The sequence below is a fragment of the Triturus cristatus genome, chromosome 11, assembly GCF_964204655.1.
Source record: "Triturus cristatus chromosome 11, aTriCri1.1, whole genome shotgun sequence".
NCBI classification, from domain to species: domain Eukaryota; kingdom Metazoa; phylum Chordata; class Amphibia; order Caudata; family Salamandridae; genus Triturus; species Triturus cristatus.
In genome coordinates, this window is record NC_140594.1 from 1,029,910,360 (window position 1) to 1,029,926,427 (window position 16,068).

Genomic DNA, 16,068 nt, shown 5'->3' on the forward strand with positions numbered 1-16,068 from the left:
CTATATTTATTCCTTTAAAATTCAATATCTCAACTGCTATACATTTGATTTTTGTTGCTTTGGTCTTATTTGGTTCATAATAATCTATTTTTCTAAACGTGTGTGGTGTCCTTTTGTGGTGTATTCATTGCTGTACTGTGTGTGTGTTGCAGAAATACTTTACACAGTGCCTTTTCTAGATAAGCCTGCTACCAGAGGGTGAGCACAGGTTATCTTTTAGTGTGTATCTAGCTTACCCTGACTAGAGTGGTGGTTCCTGTCTTGCCTGGGTTCAGAAAGGCAGAGGATAAGCATTTGTCAGGTGCAAACTGTCCACTTGAGAGATTCCTCTGTCTGAAAAGCAACTGAAGGCACTGGGGGAAACAGTTACGAGCCCCTTGGATTGCTTCATTTACTCCAATGTGCTGATTTGGTGGTAAAATATATATGTTTGTCTGAAAGACAGGGGTTTTAATGCTGGGTGTTTCTAATGGGTTCCACCAGACTCTTTCACTTTTGTTCTCCCAGTTTTTGCCATGTGTGAGTCTCACTAACTGAGTCTCATCCATGCTAATTTCATGGTATTGGGAGTGAGTGTATTTACCAACTGTGGATGCCTTTCAAGGTAAGGCTGCTGTGGCTCAGCTAGGGTAAGGGGCATCGTGAGTAGAGGCTACTGTGGAATGTTATGAGAATGAACAGTGTCTTACAGCTGATCCGTGGTTTAACCGGGAGTTCCTGTAGACTGCACTCTTCTGTAGTTGACACAGAGCTGTGTAGAGTGAATAGTCCAGTTGTCCAGCATAAACTCCAATAACATAATCCAATTTAAATATCAGTGTGGTCAATACTGAGTGAACATAATAATTAAAATCCAACAAAGGTAAGCAGCTTACACTGGTTCTTAGATGATATTGATCTTATTGATGGACCAATGCAAGTTATTTCCCCACATAAAAGGCCTAATACATAATCCTTTTCTCAAGTTCAAACCTTCCTAGATTAATCTCTTTCAGATGTGGCTACTATCAACACTTCTGTTTTTATAGGTTCATTTGAAGACTATGATGTTCCATCATTTGGACTGTTGTTATCGGAAGTTAGAATAATGTTCACATGCATTAGAGCTTGCCATTGGCTAAATTCATAGGGTAATGTCGACATTGAAGAGTAAATGAGACAAAGTTGAGCCCTGAAGAACGTTGTGTTGAATAGCTGACAGAACAAATGAATGTTTGGAACATTATGGGTTGGGTTCCACCCTGTGTAAAAGACTCAACCGATTTCATTGCAGTTCCCAATCCCCAGTTTGCATAACCCAATAGTGAGGATGATTTGTGTGATAATGTTATTGAAAACATATAGTGCCTGATTATGATGTCGAGCCTAAAGCCATCTGACAACTCATCTGAGGCTTTCCGTCCGACATCATAGGTTTCCATTCGCCCGCTGTATTACAATACTGGGTGTCAGAGGGAAACCTTCAGTGGAATTATGCTCCACTTCCGACGGGCTCAAGAAGCCCGTCGTAGCGTCGGAAAGACAGATAATCCCCAAATGGTAGCAGTGCCTGCTCAGGCACCACTCTCGGGATTATGATGTCTATTTCCCACAGCCTTTCCATGTTGGCCTTTCCGACATGAAAAGGCTGTTGGAAAGTGACTTTGGGGGCTCCTAGCAGGGCCCCCTCTCCACCCCTCCGGCCCTTCACTATGGGGACTGGGGGGCACCAGGTGCCCCCCCTAAACGTCCCTGCACCCTGTGACAGGTATGGTGCCTGCCACACAGTGCAGGGATGTTTTGAAAGTGCCTATTTTCAACTGAGGCTGGCGCTGCAACCCGCAGCACATGCCTCAATAGAAAATATATACTTTCCGACTGCTGTGAAGGCAGTTGCATTATAATTGTGGAAGTGGGACCACAACTCCATGTCGGCCGGTCCGTTTCCACTACAATCAACCGGCTTCGTAATTTGGGCCATAGTTGCAATCATCCTCATCTATGTCAGTGTGGTGTGTGATTATTTATAATAAAAATGTTTTTTTTAATTCCATGAAGCCAAATGTTTTTGTAGATGATCTCCCTCAAGTGGTACTGTTAAAGTCCATATCAGCGACGGCCAGCACAGGTAACCATTGTGAGCGCTGGGCTGGACAGGGAACGGCAGGGGGGAAGCGACAGACGACAGATTAGGTATTATTTATTTAATTATACCTATTCCGTCGTCTATCGACTTTCCCCCCTACCACCCTGCCGCGCCTCACCTCGTTTACCTGTGTCAGCCACCGATGGTCCATATGAGATCTGGAGGAGGTATTACTCAGTTTATAGTGCAGCTACTAGTCTCAGTGGAGGGAGCCCAGCAATTGTGCGCACAATTTCATGTATCACCATAGGGCACTGACAGAAATAGTAACCCAAAACAGCCGGAAAGAAAACTCCCATGAACTTCAGCAAAAGGCCCTCAGACAATATCGCAATCTTTGCACTTTTTGCCAAAGCCTTCATCAAAGTACCTACAATCTGCCACAAAATAGCTAGACATGAAGGTCACAACAGATCTAGCATGGATGTCATCCAATATTTCAATAGGCATTTTTCTTTAAGTTTACAATTTTAAGTATTGCAATGGGGAGGGGGAAGGAAAAGAAGCGAAAGGGAGGAGGAACAGGAAAAGGATAATGTAAGAATTGAAGATCGCATGGTAGTATGTATCAGTTAATAAAGTTGGAAAGAAAAACAAAATACAAAATCAATAAAAGATAGACTAAGTAAAATTAGCAAGATCATTTTCAGAACATGTAAAACTAATATGTTGCTTGGCATGAAGATCCAAAGAAATCTGCCACTGGACACCAAAATAAGTTTCTATTAGCCTGTTGTCTACACGATAAGGCAAAGGCGACATCCAAACAATGATAATTACAAACATTATACCATCAAGCTTTGAATGAAAGATTAGTGGCACATTTTCAGTTGAGTGTGATGTGCTAAAAGCTAAGGCCAACATAAGGTTAAATAAACCTTTGTGTGAACTTAACAACAGAACATTGGATAAGCTTACTAAAAAAGCAAAGAAGGGGACAGAGGAGCATTGTAAATTAAAGATTATTGTAAGTTGTGACCAGACTTTCTTCCAAAAAATAGCTGTCGGAGGGCATACAAAGGGAAGATGCATGAAATCACCCTGAGAATGTCCACATGACGAACCAGCTTGACTTTTGCATATGTGAAAAAATGGCTATATATAACAGAGTATGATATGATCTATTATATAAAAACAAAGATTAACAAGTAGAGGCTGCTCTGGAGATTTTTAATGTTTTAGACCTAATTTTGTTCCAGATTGCGATAGACCATGCACATCCCAAATCAGCTTCTCAACTAATGTCTGACGTGGTTTTAGCTCAAGCAGAGTTTAGGGCCAAAAAGTATTATTAAATAAAGGAAGCCTTAGGAGTAAGCTTAAGGAGATGAACAAGTGAGGAGTCAGGGGAAGGGGTAGAACAGTGAGATGTAAGAGAATTGAAGATAACTAAACAAGGTCTAAGAGAAGAGACACATTATACAAAAAGGAATGTGGACAATTGAAAATTGCTTGGAATTGATCAACGGAACGAGAATCAATACTTTCAAATAAATCTCGGACCCAGGTTGTACCTCGTTGTCACCAGGATTTCCAATGTAAAGGCCTATTGTTAATAGTAATAAGATGATTATATCAAAGAGGAGACTGTAAAAAAGAAACTCGAGAGAAATTTTGTGGAAGATAACACGGTTACAAAAGAAGACAAGTGTGTTTAATTAAAGATTAAAGGTGTAGATGTAAAAGGGTTCCTTGAAGAGAAAAAAAGGACTTCTTGAATGGAGGAAGGTTCAATTAAAGAACGCTCAATATTAAGCCAAAGAGGCGTGAAAAGGGAAGAGACGGGAAGAAGCCTTGTAGAAGCCTGTTGCAAACAGAAAGCTTTACTATAGGTACGAAAGTCAGGAAACTTAACACCACCATCTGATCTAGATTTCTTAAGATGAGATAGGGCTATCCTAGGTTTTTCCTTATTCCAAAGAAATTTAGAAAGAGGAGAATTGATTTGTATACAGGGGTCATGGACAGAGTATATCACAGAATAGGAATAACCATAATTTTGATGGAGTCAAGGCGACCAAACCGAGATAGGAATAAGGAGTTCCAAGAAGAAAGACATTTTATCAACTCTAGTTTAACCATCTTACATACTAATATTAACAAAAGACGTAATGGAATTTGTAAACCAAATGCCCAAATATTTAATCTTAGAGCTATTCCAATGGAGGCCTGTAAAGTCATAAAATTGTTTAAGGCAACATTTAGTAATGGCCAATACCTCTGTTGTATCAGAGTTAATTTTATAACCTGAGACAGAAGGGAATTCAGAAAGTTTATGAAGCAAAGCTGGAAGTGTAACATCCTAATTAGAAAGGAAGAAGAGAATATCATCTGCATAAGCTGAAAGTTTCAAATGTTGGTCACTATATTGAAAGCCTGATATAAGATTATTTCCTCAAATGTGAGATAAAAGGGATCAAGGACTAGGACAAATAAAAGGGGAGATAAAGGACAGCCTTGAAGAACACCTTGTTTTAATGGGACAGAACGAGATATATGACCGTTGACCAGCACAGAAGCCTTCGGGTTGTATAAAGTAAAGAAATGAGCAACATAATTTTTGGACAAAAGCCATGGCAAGTAAGAGATTAAAACAAAAAAGACCAGTCAACCCTATCAAATGCTTTTTTCAGCATCAATAGCAACAGCAGCTAGGGAAGAAGACACAGAAGAGACTTTGTTTAAGACATTAGTTAATAGCCTAGAATTATCAGAGGTCATTCACCCCTGAACAAATCCGGATCGTTCCTTACCAATTAACACAGGGAGGAGTGGTTCAAGGTGGAGGGCAAGTAATTTAGCAAAAATTATATAATCTACTTTGACCCCCAGGTGTACTGGTATGAGGAAAAACTGAAAATGTCTAAGAAGTAACAGACTTTAAAAGTGTAAATAAAACTCTACTGTAAATCCATCAGGACCTAGAGTTTTGCCTCTCTTATGGGATTGGAGTGCCTTAAATATCTCTGAAATAAAGAGATCCCTTTCTAGAGAGATACAATTAAGGCTCTCATGAGAAGGAGAGGGAATAACATTAAGATAAGCATCAATAAGAGAAGAATCAACAGGAGACTCTGGAGTATAGAGAGTTTTATAAAAATTAAAAAAATCCTCCGGAATATCTTGGGGGCATATTTACAAGGGCTTTTTTGGCTTTGTAAGCCAAAAAAGCGGAGATAAAACCAGCGCCCTTTTTACAAGAGGGTGCTAACATGCGTAATCGCATGTTAGCACCCTTTTTCCCAATGCCTCACTTTGCATCTCCAATGAGATGCAAAGTGAGCGTTACTGGGCGTACCCAAGATGGACTACCTTGCAAATATCGCTGATGTTTACAATACATCGCAATATTTACAAGGCAGCCCACATGATTTTAGCACACATTAGATTTTGGCGAAAACTACTGTTTTCGCCAAAACCTAACGTCTGCTAAAATCCTGACTTAGCCATCCCTAACATAGGGGGTGGATTATGCTGATACGACCCTGTGTGTCGTATCAGCAAGGTTATCGCCCTTTTGCAGGGAACATCGCTGGAAAACCAGCAATGCTCCCTGCTAAAGGGCGATAACCTCGGTATCTCTGGAATTTTTATCACCCTGAAGTAACGCATAGTTAATAACGCGCTACCAGGGCGATAAATACCAGAGATAGCCTGCAATAATATAATTATCGCGCAGCACAGCCAGCGATAATTATTGCTGGTCGTTGTTACTATGCCCCTTGATTTTTAAATTAATCAGTCACTTCAGAAGATACAATAGATCCAATATAAGAGCATTGCTTCAGATTTTTTTTAATTGTTAGCAAGAAGTTTCCCAAATGTATTACATTCCCCCATAATAATGTGCAGTACAACAGAGTAAAATAGAATAGAAACAGCATTATCTGTAGTTAGATTATTAAAATGTAATTTGGTGTGAACCAGTTCCTGTAAATTAGAATCAGAGGCTAAAGTATAACATTGATGTTCTAGATGCTTGATAGTAGTTAATAAAGATTTCTGTTGATTAGCAAAGAATTTAATTTTTGGCAACAAAGTCAATTCCAAATCCACGGGCAGCTGCTTTAAAAGTATCCCGCAAAAATTGTGGCGAAGTATCAGGATTAGCATTGAGAGTGAAAAGTTCATTAATGAAATTTGGGAATAAAGTAGAGAAAATAGGATCTGATAAAAGAGAAATATTAAACCACCATCAATTCGATTTGGAATGTGCCGGGAGTAGATCCAAAATTACAACAACTGGGGCATGATTGGAAATAGCAATAGGTTTAATAGTGGAAGCAATACAGTTTTGTGCTGGAGAGTGACTGAGAATAATGTGGTTCAAACGAGTAAGGGAACCATGTGTTTGAAAATAAAAATAAAACTCTCATGCAGTAGGGTAACATAGCCGCCAAGCATCTAATAAGTGAGTTTGAGAGATAACAGAATGAAACACTTATGTATTTTATGGGGAATAAAACAAACCTGAGGTTGACGATCGATAACGGGAAATATATTTTGGTTAAAATCATCTCCCAAAATAAAAAAGTAATCCTTATATTGAAGAAACTTTTTAGCTACCATAGGCCAAAAAGGATAGTTCAGCAATGTAGGACCATAAACATTAAACACAGTTAACGAAATATTATTATTAAAACATTTTACAATCAGCTAACAACGTTTTAGAGTCAGTTTCTTGCATAATAAGAGAACACTTTAACTTTTTATGACAAAAAAACCCTATTCTTCTTATTAGCTGTGAGAGAAAAAAAAACCACCCAGCTGCGTTGATGTTTTAAAGCTCCCGACTTCGTGAGATATGTCTCTTGTAAAAGAACAAAATCCGGATTATAAGAAGCTCAATGAGATCACATTTTTTGCCGTTTAATTGGACTAACAAAGCTTTTCACATTCCAGGATAAAATTCTGAATGTAACAGCCAACAAAAAAATATAAGCTATATAATTATCAATATCAAAAAGAGAAGAAAGAGAGACAAGGGAGAAAAAAGAACAGTCAAAGGAAGTTGAAATAACAACCAGAAAAGGAAAGAAGGATAGGAGTAAGAAAAGGGAGGACAAAAGGAGAAACAACAACTAGAACAATAAAAGACAATATATGTAAAAAGAAAATGACAACTGAAATATGTACCTTATAAAGGAACTAGAAGGAACAAGGGTATGGTGAGTGACACATGTGACGACAGCACAACCTACAAGGGGCAACACACAACACATGAGAACAACAGAGAATGATCAGAAAACAAGCACGTAACATTTTTTCAGGATCATGGAAAATATGTAGAAAAAAAGGAACGAAAATAGATTAACCTGAATTCTTGGCAAAACATCAGATTACAATAACCTATATGAGAGGGAGTGGCAATAGTTCATAATATAACAAACCAATTCAAAAAGTGATTGCAGTCATTCAACATAAAGAAGAGGGACCAGCAGTGTCCATCTAGGTCATCGAGTGAGAATTAATACATTTCTTCAGCTCCATTAGATCTGAAAAGGTGGTAGTATGAATCTTAAATGTAATTGTTAAATGTGTTGGGATGGAACAGACCATAATGAGCACCTAAGGCTTGCAGTGCTGGACGAAGTTCAAGGAAGTATATCCCCCATTTAGTCATAGCTGTGGAGACATCTTGTGAGAGAAAAAGCTTTGCACCAGACCACAGATTTAGTTTTTTTGATTTAGTAGTATTTCAAAAACTTTCAATAGGTCTGTAAATTCCCAAAATAATATGATAACACCATGTGGTTTGGTGGGAGCAACAGATAAGGACAGGAGGGGACCCAGTCTATGTGCACGATGAATATTCAATTTACTTGATGAAGATAAGTCTAGTAATTTAGACAGAAATGAGGTGAAGAAGGAAACTGAGTCATCTTCTTCAATTCCTTGCGGAAGGCCACATAGGCGTAACTAATTGCCTCTATTTATATTGTCTTCTGTGTGACTCTTCAACAATAGAACAAGTTTCTCAAGAGATGCAATTTTATGCGATACAGTTTGTAAGTCAGTTATCTGCTGTTCAACCAATGACATTCTAGCCTCCACATTTGACTATTTGTCGTCAAGGGTTTAAATGTGACTATTTGTTTCCTCAATAAATGGTCCTAAGGTACATATTTCCTCTAACACAGTGTCTGAAGAGACAGGTGAGGATGACTTAGGCGGAGAAGGAGGATCCCGTTTGAGCCTTTTGTTTGCAAAAGAGGGCAAATGTATTTTTGCTGAGTATGATGTAGAAGCTGTCGAGTGAGAAGCGCCAGAGTGAGCCATATCAATTGACATACAGAACCTTCCATGAAGGCCGCAGAAGAAGGTGTACAGGAAACAGATATGGTGCTAAAATTACATTTACTGGAAGATAGAGGTCCCTTAATTCTGCTCATATATAGCTCATATTCCTGTGAAACCTTGAGGAGAGAAAATCAGTTGTGGTAAAAATTCAAAATTGCAGCTGAAATATGACAGAAATGAACAACAGCTCCAAAGTGAATGAAATTGCCATGGATGGATAAATAAGACCAAACATTTAGGTCAGGAGATATTCCAAATGCTGAGGAATGCCTTTTCTTCAGCTCAGCAGTGCCATTAGTGGTCGGTAATGTTTCAGTACCTCCGTCGCACCAAGGAGTCCCGAGTCTAGGCAGCCAATTATGCTGCGTCCTAGCCACTATCTCCCCCCCAAATTTCAATAGGCTTTAACACAAAAGAGCTCTGGGATAGATTGTAGGTAATTTGCCCTGCTCCACTTTGCTCGATCTAGCAAAATTCAAGTAATGTATGTACTGATGTCCACTGATGTGCCCATTTTAGGGGTTGAAGATTATGTTGGGTCTATGCCATTTTTCCTCTTTCTCAGTGGAGAGTTGTCATTCAATATTCTAAGAAAATATTATGTTTCCCCATTTGTTATCAAGTTGCTCATAGTGAAGTGTGCACTTTTAGAACTAAACCTATACCAGTTTCCGTTCCATTTTCCACAGACATTGCAATTTCTCTTCACTGCAGTGTAAAAGACCAATTGAGATACTCAAAAAACGCAAAACGTTCTGTGCTTTCGGAAGAGCTACCATCATATCGTGGTGGTTCAGTTCAGGGCACTGAACCTGTGCTGAGTGGTTGTCATGTTTGGTGAACCTAACAAAAACGTTTTATGTCATTCTAAAACAATATCTGATGAGCTGGTCGTCATAGGTTTTGGCTAGTACAGTGGTTTCCCCCCATAGCTAAAGAGAGAAAGAAACCATGAGGTTAACCTGCTCCAAAAGAGGTCCTCTGCTGTTACACCCCCTCTTAAGATATGTAACAAGACTTATGGAAAATATTTCCATCCACCACCTGCTCATATGGTGGCCATCCCTATAGTTCTTTATAAGGACATGAATGTGTTATTGGCCATTTTGGCCACACTCTGATTAATATAAGCCTTTTTATGATTCTGGTGAATGTTTATCAACATTTTTGTTTTTGACTGGTTTTCCCCAGCCTCATTTCACAAGGAAATCATGTCATCCCCATATAGACTCCTTATTGACTTGTTTTTCTGGGCCATTCTCATGGATGGCTTGATGATCACTTCCAAAAATTCCTGTGTAGCTCAAGCATCCTCAATCCTGTAGTGTCCAGTGGCCAGTTACACATGATGTCCCTAACTGTTTGATTTACCTGCAAATGCTTCCCCAGTTTTCTGGCAGAATATTGTGACCCAAATATAGGGCCTTATTACGATGGCGGACTGACTTCAGTCCGTCCATCATTGTTTCGGATTTGGGACCGGCCGCCTATAAGGCGGCATCCCCACAATCCGAATTACGATACGACTGCCGCCACGGCGGTCGCATTACCTATATTTTGCATTTGGGCGTGAATGCGGTCATCAGCCCCCGCCGCAATACAAAATATAGGGTGCAGACACATCCCTGCACTACGTGGCAGGCACCATGCGGTGCCTGCCACATGGTGCAGGGATATGTAGGGGGGCACCATACGTTTCCCCCAGGGTACATGTACCTGCACCTGGGATGAAAGGGGGCCCCCAAATCTGTTTCCGCCAGCTGTTTTGCTGTGGATTGACCGCCGCAGTACGACCGGAGGAAAGGGATATCATAATCCCTACAGGGCTGTGCATTTGGTCGGATGGGTGGTTGGATTTGAACCGCCGGGGTGGACCGTGGTGGTCGGTGTTTCCGACTGCCACACTTCCCACACGCTTCCTACGCCATCATAATATGGTGGGAGAGAATCGCATTGCGATGGTGGAGGGACCACCACCGACAGCCTGTCAGTGGGGGTCCCTCCGCCATCATAATGAGGCCCATGGTGTGGAAAAGTGGTATGTCCTACATTTCTTTAGAACATTATTACCAATTTAGAGTTGTACAAGAAAATTTACTGCCAGTGGGGCAATACTTTTGCAAATGATATTTAGGCCACAATATGTGACAGTATTTTTGTTATCAACATTCTGACATACTGATGTTGCAATGGAATGCAATTTGCACTGTGCAGATCGTTGGTGCAAGTTCAAAATGCACTCAAACAGATGGACCTTTAGTCCTGGACCGAGATGTAACATCATCTTATCAGCAAAACATCAATAACAGTGAAGCACATAAGGCCCAACAATGATGACAGACAGCAGTAGATTTGCAAATCATGAAGGTTTAGTTGCAGATTAGCAAAGTTACAAAATCAAATCATTTAAGGTTAGCAAAAATAAAAAGTTATGTTAATGTTAATGTTAACGTTATTGACATTTGTAGAGCGCAACTGTTACCCAGAGGTGTCCTGGCGCTATGTGAAGTCCTATAAAGGCATAAAGACAGAGAGACTGTTATCAGGATTTAAGCCGAAAAGAGCCATGTTTTTAAGGCCTTCTTAAATGCAAGTAGATTTATCATGCATCTAAGATGTAGCGGGAGACCATTTCAGGCCTTAGCTGCACAGGCCACAAAAAGTCTGCCACCCCAGCTGGCTTTTCGTACAAAGGGCACCGATACCAGTTTTGCCTCTGCTGAACGAAGTGATGTTTTTGGTATATACCAATAAAATTGTTGTTTTAGATACTCGGGAGAAAAGGAATGAGCAGTTCCTGGGGGTACTGTCTAAGACAGGGGAATGGGGGGGGAGGGGAAGCACAGGTGTTTCTTCAAAATGCCCTCACACACCCCAAGGGATGTCATGCTTCATCATATGGGCATTTGCCCCTCGTCTGGCCGGTGCTGCAATGCCTGACGGGCTCCCGAAACCGGGGCTCTTTGTCGGGGATCTTTTGAAGAAGCCGTATGGGTGCGTGTGGGTGTGAGGGCGGATTGGTGCACTAGGGGTGAGGTGGATAAAAAAGGTTTAAAGAGCCATCCTGCTAAATACAGTTTTTATTCATGAGGTAGCTCCAACCTTATTAAAAGTGTGAAGAAGCCCTGTATAGGAAATAATGTTCCCTAAGGGCTAAACTTAAGTGAGTGTGGTCAACATGTTTCGTGCCCCATCTGCCCCAGAAGGGGTCAATGGCACTTCGTCAGGACCGATTAAATGAGAAGTGAGTGCACCGCCGTATCGCAGTGTTTGCTGATTACGGCAGGAGAAGGTAGATGGAGAAATGGTACTTGGAATGTACCAAAACCTGTGGGAGAAAAGGACAAGATAAAAAGGGGGGGGGGGGAGGAGAATAAAATAAAATAAAATAAAATAAAACCAGCAATTAGACCTGCCAACAACCACATAGATTACAGGTGCTGTGCAGAACACATTGTGAACTACAAGTGTCTAAAGGACTCAAACCCAGCTAGGTAGTGATGGTAGACTAGGTGGATGAGTCGTGAGGAAACCAGTGTTCGGTTATCCGAGGTGGTATATTGGTTTAAAAACAGTGTAAAAGGCGAGTGACCAGCATGGTATGCGAACTTATGTGGTTCAGTGAAACAAGATAAACTAGACTAGTCATGACGTTATGAGCATTTTCGTTTAGGCAACATCTAAATAGACCATTTCAATTAGCATTTTATCATTACAATAGACCGGAACCTGTAGGACGGTTAGGTAAAACAGTTTATTGATCTCGTAGCTCGAGTAATAGTGGCAAAAACCGGACTGAGTTGCAAAGACATGCGTGATGGGAAAACTGCTGTCAAACCGGTGACGGACATAAAAACTCACCCCCAAAAGCCTAATTCGTGCTGACGGGGAAGTACAGAGCACTACAGTTGCTCCGGAGTCTAAAAGGAAGGTAAAACAAAACAATGACAGGTCCTGTTACAGCAGTCTATTGAAAAACGGCGTAATGGCCAGGCTTACCGTGTTCGAAGAAAGACCTAGAGTAGTACTCACAGCGGTAGACAAGCAACTTCGCCGGTGTCCTACCCTCGCTCTGGGCCCCGTGAAGAGACGCTGACGTGGGCGTGCTTAAGTAGCGCTTTGTGATGAGCGTACCTGAACGTGGCGGCCATCTTAGAATGGGCTCTCAAAGCAATACCAACGGGAATCATTTTCGAGAGTTGTTTCGCCGTAGTATCGCGGCGGCCATATTGGAGTGTTAAAAGTGTTCAAGGAAAAAGGTGTGATCTATCTGATCGGGCGCTGATCCTTATTCCTATACCTTTCTGTATGTCAATCATACCCAGACTTAATACGGTGTAGTGCATTAAGTAATTAACGGGGATCATCGAGAGTTGTTTCGCCGTAGTATCGCGGCGGCCATATTGGAGTGTTAAAAGTATACAAGGAAAAAGGTGTGATCTAGCTGATTGGGCGTTGATCCTTATTCATATACCTTTCTGTATGTCAATCATACCCAGACTTAATACGATGTAGTGCATTAAGTAATTAACGGAAAGGTTAAAATATGTGGTAATAAAACGTGTGGTGATAAAAACCAGAGGGGTGGTATCATACCAGTTAAATGGAGTTGTACCATTAAATAATTAGAGATAACGTAAAACCAGTTGAACCCTGGAGTCTCTAATTGTTGTTTAATTCTGCCCAGGGTATGTCGTCATTTAAACCCCTGAGATGAGAGCCCAACTTAAAAACCCAGCATTGTTCTTTCCTAAACAGGGCTTCTTTTGTGATGTTGGGGAAAGCCTCTAGAATAGTCCAATTTAGATCATTGGGCGTATGGTTGTTTTCTGCAAAATGTGAACACATTTTGGTATTTGTCTTTTTGCAACGTACGTTGCTTCTGTGTTCAATTAGTCTAGTTTTGACTTGACGGGTGGTCATCCCAATGTATTGTAGGGGGCAGGGACACGTGATCAGATAGATACAGTTACGGGTGTTGCAATTAGTGTGTCTTTTTTGGGTCCAACTCCAGTTGCTAGTCAGTTGAACTGTTTTGGAAGCTCGAGTTAAAGGACATGCCACACATTGACCGCAAGGGTAATGACCACAGACTGGAGGTAGGTTCCATAAGGCGGTGGGAACTGGAGGGTCTGTCTATTTTGGTCTGGTGTTAATAAGGAGATCCTTAAGGTTTGACGTGCGTTTAAAGGCAAATCTCGGTTTTGGTATGGACAATTCACCTGAGTCCAGGATACGCCAATGTTTATTAATGACCCTTTTTAACATGTTGGATTCTGTGGTAAACGTAGTAACACATGTGATCAGATCTGATTCAGATTTGGTTTTTGATTCCAAAAGGGTAGATCTGTGAGTGTTGCGTGCTCGTTTTTGTGCATTGTCAATGATGCGGGTAGGATATTGTCTCTGAGCTAGATTCATACTGAGTTCAGAAGCTTGTTTTTTATAGTTTTCCATTTGACTACAGTTCCTGCGGATGCGCAAGAACTGCCCGTACGGAAGGTTATCCTTAAGTGCTTTTGGATGGAAACTATTGTATAGTAAAGGACAGTGGCTGTCGGTGGGCTTTTTGTATGTGATTGTTTCCAAAAGGCCCATCTGGTTGATAATGGTAAGGTCAAGGAACGGGAGTTCCTGAGTGGAACAGTTGGCAGTGAATTTTAAAAAGGGGTTGAGATCATTGATCCATGACATGAAATTTGGAATATCTTCCATGTGACCCTTCCAGAAGATTAGAATGTCATCGATGTAACGCTTCCATTGGAGAACGTTACTCGAAAAAGGGTTGGTGTCCGTGAGCACACACCTTGCCTCAAAGTCCGACATATAGAGACATGCCAGACTTGGGGCAAAGGTACTGCCCATCGAAGTACCTTGGGTTTGGTGGAACATAAGTTCCTCGAATTGAAAAAAGTTTTCGGTAAGAGCGATGCTTGCACATTCCATGACGAAACTCACGGGGGTAGGTGAGTCCCAGGTCGTGTTGAGCAAGATCGTCTCAACCACCTCAAGAGTGTTGAGTTGAGGGATGTTGGTGTAGAGGGCCTCTACATCCAGCGTAAGCAGTACATCTGGATGTGGGCCCTCCAAGTTGGTAAGTTCAATCAATTTGAGGACGTCTCTGGTGTCTTGTAAGAAAGTGGGGGTGGTTCGCACTAATGGTCGTAAGAAATGGTCACAGAATTTAGAAAGTGGTTCCAAAAGGGACCCTATGCCAGACACAATTGGTCTTCCAGGGGGGGGAGAAACCCCTTTGTGGATTTTTGGCAGTGTGTAAAAATAGGGTATTTTTGGTTTGGTGTTCACTAAAAATTCGGCTTCATTTTTAGAGATCCATCCTTGGTTCCTTGCCGCTGTGACCATGGAGTTTATTTTGGTAGACAGGCGGGGCGTGGGGTCAGTAGTAAGTGGTGTGTAGTAGTTAGTGTTTTGTAATTGGCGTAGACATTCCATTCGGTAGTCTGTACTAGCCATAATCACTATTGCACCACCTTTGTCTGCTTCCTTGATCGTTATGGAGGCATCGTTGGCTAGTGTTTTTATAGCCAGGGCCTCCTCATTGGTCATGTTTGAAAAATTCGAAGTGTGGCGTTTGTTGGAAATTTCTTTAAGTACTGCTTTCTCAAAAGTGAGAATTTCTGATGGGACCATGCTGGTGGTAGGAGTGAAAGTGGAAGGTTTTCGTAGACCGGTGTCCGAAGATTGTGGATTCGGTTGATCGCCAAAATAGGCCTTGAGGCGGATTTTTCTAAACAGATTATGGATTTCCAAGTTAGTGCGGAAGGCATCTACTTTAGGTGTAGGTACAAATCCTAAGCCTCTTTTAAGGACATTTGTTTCTGTGTTGGTAAGAGGGCGATCTGATAGGTTTACGATTAATTTCTCTTCTCCTGATGGCTCCGTAATTCCATGTGTGGTGGTGGTTGCGGCGCCTGATCCTGCCATTGTACTTGTTTTTGTTGGTTCTGGGCGCCTCTTCTTCTTCTGCCTCACCCCTTGCCCCAGCCTCTGCCTAAAAAAGGTTGTGGTTGGAAGGGTGGAAAGAGAGGTGGTGGTCCTTGTGGATATTGCCACATAGGTGGTCCTTGGAATGGATAAGAGCCTTGAAAGGGAGGTGGCCCTTGGAAAGGTCCTTGGTATGGCGAATTTCCATACCCGTACATGGTGTTGGTAGGTCTACGAGATTGCTGGTTGTGGTAGTAGGTAACTTGTGACTCAGTACTAGAGTTGCTGCTTGAGGAATTGGTGCGACGGCGAGGGTTAGTACTGTCGTCGGATAAGTAGTCATCTCCAGAAGGTACAAAATCATCTTTAAGGTAGGGGTACACCTTTTCCTTGCTGAACCGTGTGATGTCCTTCTGGAGCTTGGTTACTTTTTGTTGCATCAAGTAATCTTTGTTGTCATTGATCTCTTTTGTTATTTCCGCCAGTTTTGCCTTGAATGCGGTGATGGTTATGTTGGCCTTCATAGTACCTTCTGCTATGGTTATCTTTTGGATGAGGTCGTCAGCTAACCTTTTGGCGGTTTTTATAATAAGTACCAGAAGATCCCTGGTGCATTTCCATGACACCTGGGACCATTCCACTTTAAAGAGCTTGTCCTCTAGGAAAATCCTTGGGGTATTGGTGACGATCAAACCATT